Here is a 10,621-nt window from a genome sequence, read left to right on the forward strand (position 1 = left end):
GCAAATGGAGAGTATTTTGGGCTGCATGAATCTCCTCAAAGATTGGTGCACTTCCTTATTTCACGGTCTTCACAAAGGTTCTATCCATGTGGTCATTGTGAAACTAAGTAAGTCATTTCGATTTCCTTTAACTTGTCACACAAATCTTTTACGGGTTCTATTCCCATGGAAATTGGTGCTCTCGTCAATCTCAAGGACTTGAACTCGTCTAACAAAAGATTATCAGGACATATACCAAAAACTTTGATAGCTGCATTGTGCTAGAACACCTTCACCTGGAAAGCAATTCTCTTGAAGGAGAGATACCTGGTGTGCTTATTGCTTTGAGATGATGCTAGAATTGGATCTTTCAGTGAATAACTTGTCAGGTTCCATCCCAAGTTCTCTAGTTGATCAGAACCTGTTAAGTTTGAATATGTCCTTCAATAGGCTGCAAAGAGAAGTGCCAACAAAAGGAGTGTTTAAGAATGGAAGTGCGATTTCTCTCAAAGGGAATGCCAATCTATATGCAGGCATTGTATTGTTAAAGCTTCCTTCTTGTCCATCTACAGATTTCAAGAAGAAACACTTCTCAAATCTCTGGAAAATATTGATCTCTGTGTTGATTGCAGGAGCCATATGCCTTATGCTCTCGACATGCATCTACAAATTAGTTTATAAAAGACGATCCTTACAAGAGCCTCAATCTTCGGTGCCATCATTTCCAGACTCATTTTTTAAGGGTATCTTATGCAGATCTTGTAAAAGCTACATATGGATTCTCCGAAACTAACTTACTTTGGTCTAGAAGATTTGGATCTGTTTAAAGATAAATTCTTGATGAAAAACAAATGGCGGTGGAAGTGAAGGTTCTCGATCTTAAAGTCAAAGGAGCTGGCAAAAGCTTCATCTCAGAATGCAATGCAATAAAAGAAATAAGGCATAGAAACCTTTTGAAAATATTGAGTGTATGTGAAAGCACAAACTTTCAAGGATTTAGGTTCATAGCATTGATTTATGAACTTCTGGCTAATGGGAGCCCGGATAAATATCTGCATAACGGCTACAAACGAAATGGAGTGAACTACAGAGCCACAACAATAGAAATCTAAGAATTGCTCAGAGATTGAATATTGTGATTGATGTTGCATCCGCGGTTGAGTACTTACATCATGGAATGGATTACATCATCATTAATGGTGATTTGAAGCCCAATAACATTCTTCTGGACGAAAACATGACTGCCCATGTCGAGGACTTTGAATTGACAAAAGTGGTCTAAAAAATATTCTCACCACATGATGGAAGCAGCAGCTCAATGGAAATCAAGGGAACCTTGGCTATATTCCCCCTGGTATGAAATTTTCCATTTTTTCACATTTTGCATTGGGGAAATGCAGTTTTCTTTATGGTGTAGTAAACACATATGTTATCTTGAAATCTTCTCTATTATATTTGCAGAGTAAGGGATGACATGTTCACAAACTTAAGACCAACAGACGAAGCAGCACTTAATGGCCAGTCCAGCCTACACCATATAGTTAGCCATGCTTTGCAGAACCAATAGATGTAAATTGTGTACTATTCATTCTGAATGAGCACACGGATCACAACACGCAACTTAAAATCAAGAATTGTGTGACTTGTTTTCTTGAAATTGGAATAACATGTTCAATGGAGTTTCCCAAATATCGATTAACGAGGAGCGATGTTGTTAGCGAATTACAAAAGATTCGGAAAGCGCATTTTGTTGTATGATTTGCTAAATGGTAGATGAGTAATGTTGGGTAATTACAAAGAAACGATGGTGAACATGATGATAATATAGTACTGAAAATTGCGAAATAAAATAATCAACAAGAACACAAAGATTTACGTGGTTCACCCAATAAAGGTTACGTAGACGGAGCTGCTGCTGATTTTACAACAAGTGTATACAACAATACATTAAATATCTCACACTCCCAACCCGAGTATAACCGAGAAAAATAATTTCTCCAACTCATACAAGAGAACACTCAACACTCAAATGCTCTCTCTATTATACTAAGCTTTGAAAGCTCTTGATTTTGGGATGCTCTAAATGAAGTGGTATGCTACATATTTATAGATACAAACCATGGTGTGAACCCATACAAGATTTTCCACCAAATACAGCCGCTTAGTCAAAAATGATTTGCTGCATGTTTTGTTTGAAATTTTCTTCGCCAACCATGTCATCCACCTAACAGAGTACGTGACTGATATTTGAAGAAAAATATTTTCTTTTCCCTTTTATACCGTGATAAAGTGAAAACTAGGAGTATTAATCTAATTTTAGGAAGTTATTAAAGTCAAATTCATTGTAAAATATTTTGGTTAATATTATATGATACCTAATGACTAAAATGATAAAAAGCGAGAAGTGCAACCAACGTCTTTGTTAGATGATATTTTTGTTCGCTTAATTTTTGTTATTTATGTTGTCAAAAAAATTAAAACAATTTATTTGAGATTTTGAAGATACAGAGAGATGCTCCGTAACAGTGGTAGAGCCACATTAATGACACCTGGGCTCGGGTGACCCAAATTTTTTTAAAAAAATTATACATTAATTTTAGAAAATTATATATTAATTAGATATTAGTCCGTATAGCTCAATTTAAAACATTAAAGAATTCCAGAGTTTAAAATCCTAGCTAAGGTGACCCAATTTTCTTGACTCCGACGCTGTTCGTAGGACTATGACTGACACCATGAAGATCCCCTACAGAAAAGCAAGAATGATTGAACGATTTAAGCTTGTCAATATGACGCAAGAGCAATTACATCTTTTGTTAGGTCGAGAAACACAAGAAATCTTGATTTTGATGTTATCTCCAAGCTCATTGATGCAAATGACTAGACATCAAGACGATTGAACAGAAAACTCAATTTGGGACAAGTCGTATTTCATGCCAATTAGGCTAAATCAGATTTTATCGAGGTAAACTGATTGTTGAAATACCAAACTGATTACACGAAAACAACAATTAGTTGAGCATTAGCAGTTGTGGCATTTTGGTCAGCCTGATTAGCTCGATTATCCAAATGAAACGATTCACTATGTGTTACAAAGATAAAAAGATGATATACAAATCATATTTACGGGTCAAAGTCTGAATCAGAGTAATATTCTGACAAATGATAATGAAGATAAGAGTTCTGCACATACTGTATACCTCATCAGTTTGGTTTAGTTGAGCAAAAATGAATGCTCAATTGAGCAGGTTCAATTGAGCAAAACTGAGTAACTAGTTGAGCAGGTTTAGTTGAGCATATGAGCAAAACTGAACACAAACGTCAAAATCAGTTAGGCTCGGGAAAAATGTCCAACAAGACAAAATTGATCGTTTCAATATCAGAAACAATACAAAAAAATTTCAAACATTCATATTCTTGTATCTAACGTATATATAATTATTGAATCATATAAACACAACATCTGGAAGATCAGATACAAGCTTTTGAAAGAGATTCAAAACATGTGCAACCTAAATGAAGAAATGAGCTAGAATAAGAGCAAGCTCAAGTGTGAGGATACATTTTTGAAATACACACATTGTAATGGATTAAATCATCACACACAATCAATCGCACATATACATGAGAGTTGAGCTTCAAGGTTTGGTTTAGTGAGTTTTCACACAAAGACATTAAAAATTGTGTATGTTGTCTTGGCATAAGTGACGTTAAATATTATGTGGATTGTGAGGTTGCAGCCTAAAATCAATAGGTGCTAGAAGTTTCAGTTAGGCAAGAGATAAGTCCTAAGTTGAAATGAATTTGTACAATGAATTGCATAAATCAAAGTATTGTAGTGGATTCTTCCTAATGGGAAGGAGTGAGTGATGTATGAGTTGTTAATCTCCAAACATCCATAAAAAAACTCGTCTCTATTTATTTATTGCATTTACTTATTATGTCTACTATTTTTAAGATGCATTTGTTGAAGCATTTTTTGTGTATTTCAAATACCAAAATATTGCATATCAAATGTTTGATAAACTGCTTCAACCAAAATATTTTTTTACCCATTTAACTTGTATATTTTTTAAATGCTTTACAAAATGTTTAATCAGTTTCTATGAAAGATTATTTTAAGTATCTTCCACTTGATTTGAAAATCAAACTCGATTTAATTTATCGGTGTTCAATATTTCAAGAACCAAGCTATTTTAGCTCAACGATTATACCCAATCCTATATCTATGCAGAATAAAAAAGAAATCGAATCATGCATTAATTATGTTGATATGTCGTTAAAAGCGAATATTATCTTTCATGTATTATATTGTGTTATATATCTCAAACCCATATAACTAATTAGTGATCAAACCTTATCATGGTTATTCTAGGTCCAAATATTAATGATATTTCTCAATAAATAAATGTGTACACAATGAAAATCATATATGAGAAATGTCTCGTTAAAGTTTATAAGATTGTTAATACGACATAACTACATCATAGGAACCAACTCGCATCCTTTCTTCATGATCCTTGGATTTAAATGGTGGCACGCCTTTAGTTAAATTACTCGTAATAACCAATTCATTGCTAATTTGTTCAAGAATCATTGTCTTATATATTTTTAAAACATTCTCTTATGATTACATACTTAATATCGATGTACTTATTTCAATTTTCTTTTAGTTTTTTTTTCATATCCAATTACATATTTCTTTTGTTAGATTGGATTTTAGGATCTTGCGATGGCTAATTTAGTTTTCTTCATTGAGAAGAAAAAACTATGAAATGTTATTAATTAGCAAGATTTGAGGTTTCACTCGAGTTTGGTTGATTTGTATTTGAGTATCATTTGTTTTTAGATCTTTTCATGATTTGAGGTTTATCATGCAATTGCTAGACTGATCAATTATTTTTTATTTGTATAATCTAATGTTAAATTCAATATAAAATCTGTAATTATTTGACATGACTAATATGCAGAGCCGTACCTGTGTTAAATGGGGCCTGAAACGAAAATTGAAAAACGGATCCTCTTGTTGCAGTAATAAATATAAAATTCAATTAGCAAATAAAAAATATATTAATAAATACATAAATATACCAAAATCAATATATTACATCAATAACAACTCAACAAATATTTGAAATAACTGCATAAATATTACTCGTCTAGCTGTTTTAGAGACGAAATATTTATCAAATATGTGTAATCCAATTGTCAGACTATTTCTTTCTCAATCGACAACATAGCTAGCTCATTTAGTCTATCTTGCGACATTGTTGATTGAAGATAATTCTTGATTAACTTCAATTTCAAGAAACTTCTTTCTAATGATACAACTATAACCGGTATGGTTAACAAAATCTTATAAGCAATATAAGTATTTGAAAATAAACCATGTCGTTTCGTCAAACATTGCATCATATCAATGGCTCTTTTTTCATTTGTTATATAACATCTCATGATCATCACCTCCGAACACAACTCATCACCATTAATGTCTGAATGTTCATTGTGACTCAAAAATTGTTGAAGCTACATACAAGACTTCATCAAGCTATTTAAAGGCTCAATCTATAACTTGTTCAAATTCAAGAAAAACCCAAAAAACTTTTGACATTTTTTAAATTCTTCAAACCGAACTTTAAGAAAAGATCGAGGTTGATCAATTATAAACATAAAATATTCAACTTTGAAAGCCTCTTCACCTGATTGAGTCACATTATCACTGTCACTTTCATCAAATTGTTTTTCTTTGAATGATGCATTTTTCTCAAAATTTAGGTTTGATCCCCATTTTACTTGCCATTTGTGTAGCTTTATCCATGGCACTAGCAAACCTATGTTCTCTAAACTCGTCAAGAAATTGAACAAGTCCTTGTAAAAGATCGATCGCAATATCAATATCCATTTTTCAGATTGAATAAACTTACTCACAACATTTATTGCATGTAACAAGTTATACCAGATTATCATTCCAAGAAAGAACTCAAAAATCTCAAGATCATATAGTGTCAAGGTCTCAACATCACTCTTTGTTATAGAATCTTCATGTTAAATTTTTAGAAAATGCTGGAATCAAACATGAGCTCTCAGCAGCAAGAACTCCTCAGCAAAATGGTGTGGCTGAGAGAAGAAATCGGACCCTAAAAGAAGCTGCTAGAACAATGCTTGCTGATTCTGGTATTTCTCAAAGGTTTTGGGCAGAAGCATTAAACACTGCATGTTACACTCAGAACAGATCAATGATTAATAAAAATCATTTGAAAACACCGTATGAGATCTGACATGGAAGAAAAAGTGTGATTTCTTATTTCAAGATATTCGGTTGCAGATGTTTTATTCTTGACAATGGTAAAAATAATTTAAAAGCCTTTGATGCTAAATCTGCAGAGGGAATATTTCTTGGATATTCATCAGTCAGCAAAGCTTATAGAGTTTTTAATAAAAGTTCTTCAAATATTAAAGAATCTATTCATGTTGTTTTTTATGAAACTGTACTAACAGATAAGCCAACTGATCCAGTTGAGCTAGTTGAACGATTTACAGATATCAGTTTGGAGGATGATAATGAAGAGGATAATCATATCAATCGAAACATCCTTCAAATACCAGAACTAGAAATTTTGGATCAATCAGTTGAACAGAAAGTTGTTCCTGATAATCAGTTGGTGGAGCAAACAAATGATATTCAGTTACCAACTGATACAGCTCCAACTGAAACTGAAAACATTCAGTTACCAACAGAAGCAGTTGCTGATATGGAGACAACAAATGCTGAACTCAGATGGAAGAAATCACATCTACCAGAACTGGTGATTGGTAATCCATCTGATCTGATAAGAACTAGAAATCAAATGCTTAATTTGTTTATTCATTCTGCTTTTGTTTCACAACTGGAACCTAAGAAAACTGATGAAGCTCTTGCTAATACTAACTGCATAAATGCAATGCAAGAGGAGCTAAATCAGTTACCCATAACAATGTAGGAACTTAGTTCCAAGATCAGTTTGTAAAACCATTATAAGTACAAAATGGGTATTCAGAAATAAACTGAATGAAGATGGTTCAGTTGCCCGCAACAAAGCAAGACTCATGGCACAGGGATACATGCAAGAAGAAGGAATTGATTATGATGAGTCATATGCACCAGTTGCAAGACTGGAAGCAATCAGGATGTTCCTTGCCTATGCATCATTCAAGAAATTTAAAGTCCACCAAATGGATGTAAAGAGTGTATTTCTAAATGAACAGTTGCAGGAAGAGGTCTATGTTGAACAACCGCCAGGTTTTATCAATCATTCTTTTCCTGATCATGTATATCATTTGAACAAAGCTTATATGGTCTTAAACAAGCTCCAAGAGCTTAGTATGAGACACTTTCAAAATTCTTAACTGATCACGATTTTATTGTAGGATCAATTGACAAGACTTTGTTCAAATTCTCTAAAGATTATCATATTTTACTTGTGCAAATTTATGTTGATGATATTATTTTTGAGTCAACTAACCCCAAATTATGCAAGAAGTTTGCCAAGCTGATGCAGGACAAATTTGAGATGAGCGTGATGGGTGAATTGACATTCTTTCTCGGTCTGCAGACTGCAAGTAAAGCAACTGGAAACTGGTATTTTTATCAGTCAGATCAAATACACGAAGGAATTACTCAAGAAATTTGGCATGGAAACATGCTCAGCTTCAAGCACTCCCATGAGTTCATCAGTTAAACTCGACAATGATCAAGGGGGAATATCAGTTGAGACGACACTCTACAGAGGTTTAATAGGTTCTTTGTTATACCTAACTACTAGTCGTCCTGATATTGTATTTGCTGTTGGCATGTGTGCTAGATTTCAGGCAAATCCTAAACAATCGCATTTTTCAGCTGCCAAAAGAATTTTAAAATATCATAAGGGCACATAAAATGTGGGATTATGGTATGCTAAAGACTCTTCTTTCAATTTAGTTGGATATTCAGATGCAGATTATGCAGGATGTAAGCTAGATCGTAAAAGCACCAGTAGATCATGTCAGTTTCTTGGAGACAGACTGATCTCTTGGTTCAGCAAGAAGCAAACATCCATAGCTACTTCTACAACTGAAGCAGAATATCTTGCTGCTGGACGCTGCTGTGCCCAACTGCTCTGGATTCAGCAACAACTGAAAGATTATGGAGTTGATGCTAAAGAATCTCCTATATTTTGTGACAACACAAGTACAATTGCGATTACATACAATCCAGTTCTTCATTCAAGGACCAAGCATATCGATGTCAGGCATCACTTCATCAGAGATCATACTCTGAAGAAAGCTATCAGACTGGAGTATGTTCCAACTGAACAACAAGCTACAATCTTCACCAAACCATTGTCAGAGACTAAGTTTTCTCACTTTCGCAATATGCTTGGTTTAATTGATTTGTCTTAATTGTTGCTTTGTCAATTGCTATTGATTCAGTTTGTCATTTAATATTTAAATGCCTATCAACTGATGTCAGTTAGTCACTTATCAGTTATTACATTCAGTTAGTTAACTGCTTGTCAACTGATGTCAGTTAATCACTTTTCAGTTATTGCATTCAATTTGTTAACTGCGTTTTAACTGATGTCAGTTAGTCATACATCAGTTATTGCATTCAGTTCGTTGACTGAGTTTTTACTGATGTTAGTTACTCATTTATTAGTTATTATATTCAGTTCATTAACTTTTTATCAACAGTTAAGTTTGCAGAAAAATGAAGAGGCAACAGAAATGATACAAATCGAAATTTCATTACGAATGGAATCGATACCATACAACCCCATTTACTTCTCTTTCTACGGTATCTTGCCATAACATCAACTAGTTATTCAAATCATGACTCCTAATATTCCGAAAGACTTCGGAATTAGCTACTCTGTCAAGAAACTCCCACTCTCTCGACACCATCATGTGGAACAACACATCATCCTTGACAAGCTCAGATATATGATCAACTCGAGCAAGCCTCTTAAGCTTCCTGGGTAGTGATCTTTACAGAGCAGAAGCAGGGAATTCACTGGTGTTGATTACTTGAAGGTCATGAGCAGTAGTCCAAATGGACATAACCTTCGAAAAGATGTAGTCTTCTGCATCTCGTTTAAATTCCTGAATACGTTGAGGTGTGCATGAAGGATGAGGGACATGAGTGCTGCTCTCACAATCCATTGCCATCGGAGTTCAAATATCATTCTCAATTTCAAAGATCTTAATTTATAGACAGAAGAAAGACAAAGTCATCGACCTTAACTGATTCAGACTAAGTCTTTCTAACCCTTATTTATTTACATTTATTGAGGGGGAATATCGAAAAGATAAGTTAGTTGAGAAGAACAATAGTCAGTTGGCCTACAACTGAACTGACTAAGTTTTCAACTGGTCATTCAGTTGCTGATCTAACTGATCTTCTCAAATATGTTAACTAATAAATCGATAAATATTCCATATTAAATGATGTGACTGTTATTTACGCATTTAATTGTTGTCTTTCAAAGTACAGTATTTTGAACGTGGACCCTTGTGATCCATTCTTATTCAATACACGTTTTTGTCACACGTACACACGTTTTTAATTCAAATTTTCCTGGACTGACACGTGTCTAAAAATTTGAACAGTCACATACATATGTACTTAACCCCGCTTCATTTCAGTTTTTCCTTTACACACACATTCAACACTCAGAGCAAATTTCTACTCAAGCATACTCTCTTTTGCAGATTTCAAGCAACTCAAATGGCCAACCAAATTCCTGCTCACATTATGAACGCTATGGCGATTGACTTTGATTCATTCCTGACTGTAAAGGACGAAGGAGTCAAGAATGTTTTTCTGAAACTAGAAGCAGCTGGATTGAAACCATTCTTGGGATTTTATTCTCAAGAAATTTACGCCAAAGAGATTCAAGATATCTACACTAGCGGCTATGTTACACAAGACGGAAACATAGCATCTACAGTAAATGGTCAGTTGCTGATCATTGAGGAGCTGTTCTTCTGCAACCTTTTCCAACTGCCTGCTGATGGATTAGTTAACCTTTGGAAGTGAAACCATATGATATTGAGGAGATGCAAACCCTACTCTCTGTTGATGGTCGGAAAATCAAAGTTTCCTATCCCAAGAAGGAACTGAAGCCAGAAGTACAACTGATGGCAGATATAGTAGCAAAGAGGCTTTTGGCAAAGGATGGATCCTTCGCTGCACTGACTTTGGAAAAATTTCAAGCCATGACTGCTATCATGGCTGGCCAGAAGGTGAACTGGAGGAACATAATCTTCAATATATTGAGGAACATGTTTCAATCGGCCAAGCAGTCAAAAGGCTTTGCGGTGCAGCACAACTATTTGCTGAAAGTAAAAAAGATGGTGACTGATGATACTGAAAAGTCATCAAAAATGAAAATCTTCAATGCCAAAAATGTCCAGCCCCCAAAGCAGAAATTGGACATGATTCTTGAGAAGTTTATTCAAGTAAAGAAGGAGATTGGGATGGAAGGAGTTCCCAAATCAGTTAAGAAAGCTCGGAAGGAGACTCAGAAAAAGCTGCTTAAACGTAAACTGATTGTCAGTGAAACTGACTCAGAAAAGACTCCATCGCCCAAGGTCGTCAAGAAGCCACGAACCTGGAAAACAAAGT

The 10,621-nt window shown here is 34.4% G+C and overlaps 1 pseudogene; it reads left to right on the forward strand.

Annotated features, from left to right (window-relative positions):
- Positions 1-10,033, forward strand: part of LOC140975851 (uncharacterized) — a 69,255-nt pseudogene extending 59,222 nt beyond the window's left edge.
- The last annotated feature ends 588 nt before the right edge of the window (positions 10,034-10,621 follow it).

The sequence above is a fragment of the Primulina huaijiensis genome, chromosome 4 (assembly GCF_012295235.1).
Source record: "Primulina huaijiensis isolate GDHJ02 chromosome 4, ASM1229523v2, whole genome shotgun sequence".
NCBI lineage: Eukaryota > Viridiplantae > Streptophyta > Magnoliopsida > Lamiales > Gesneriaceae > Primulina > Primulina huaijiensis.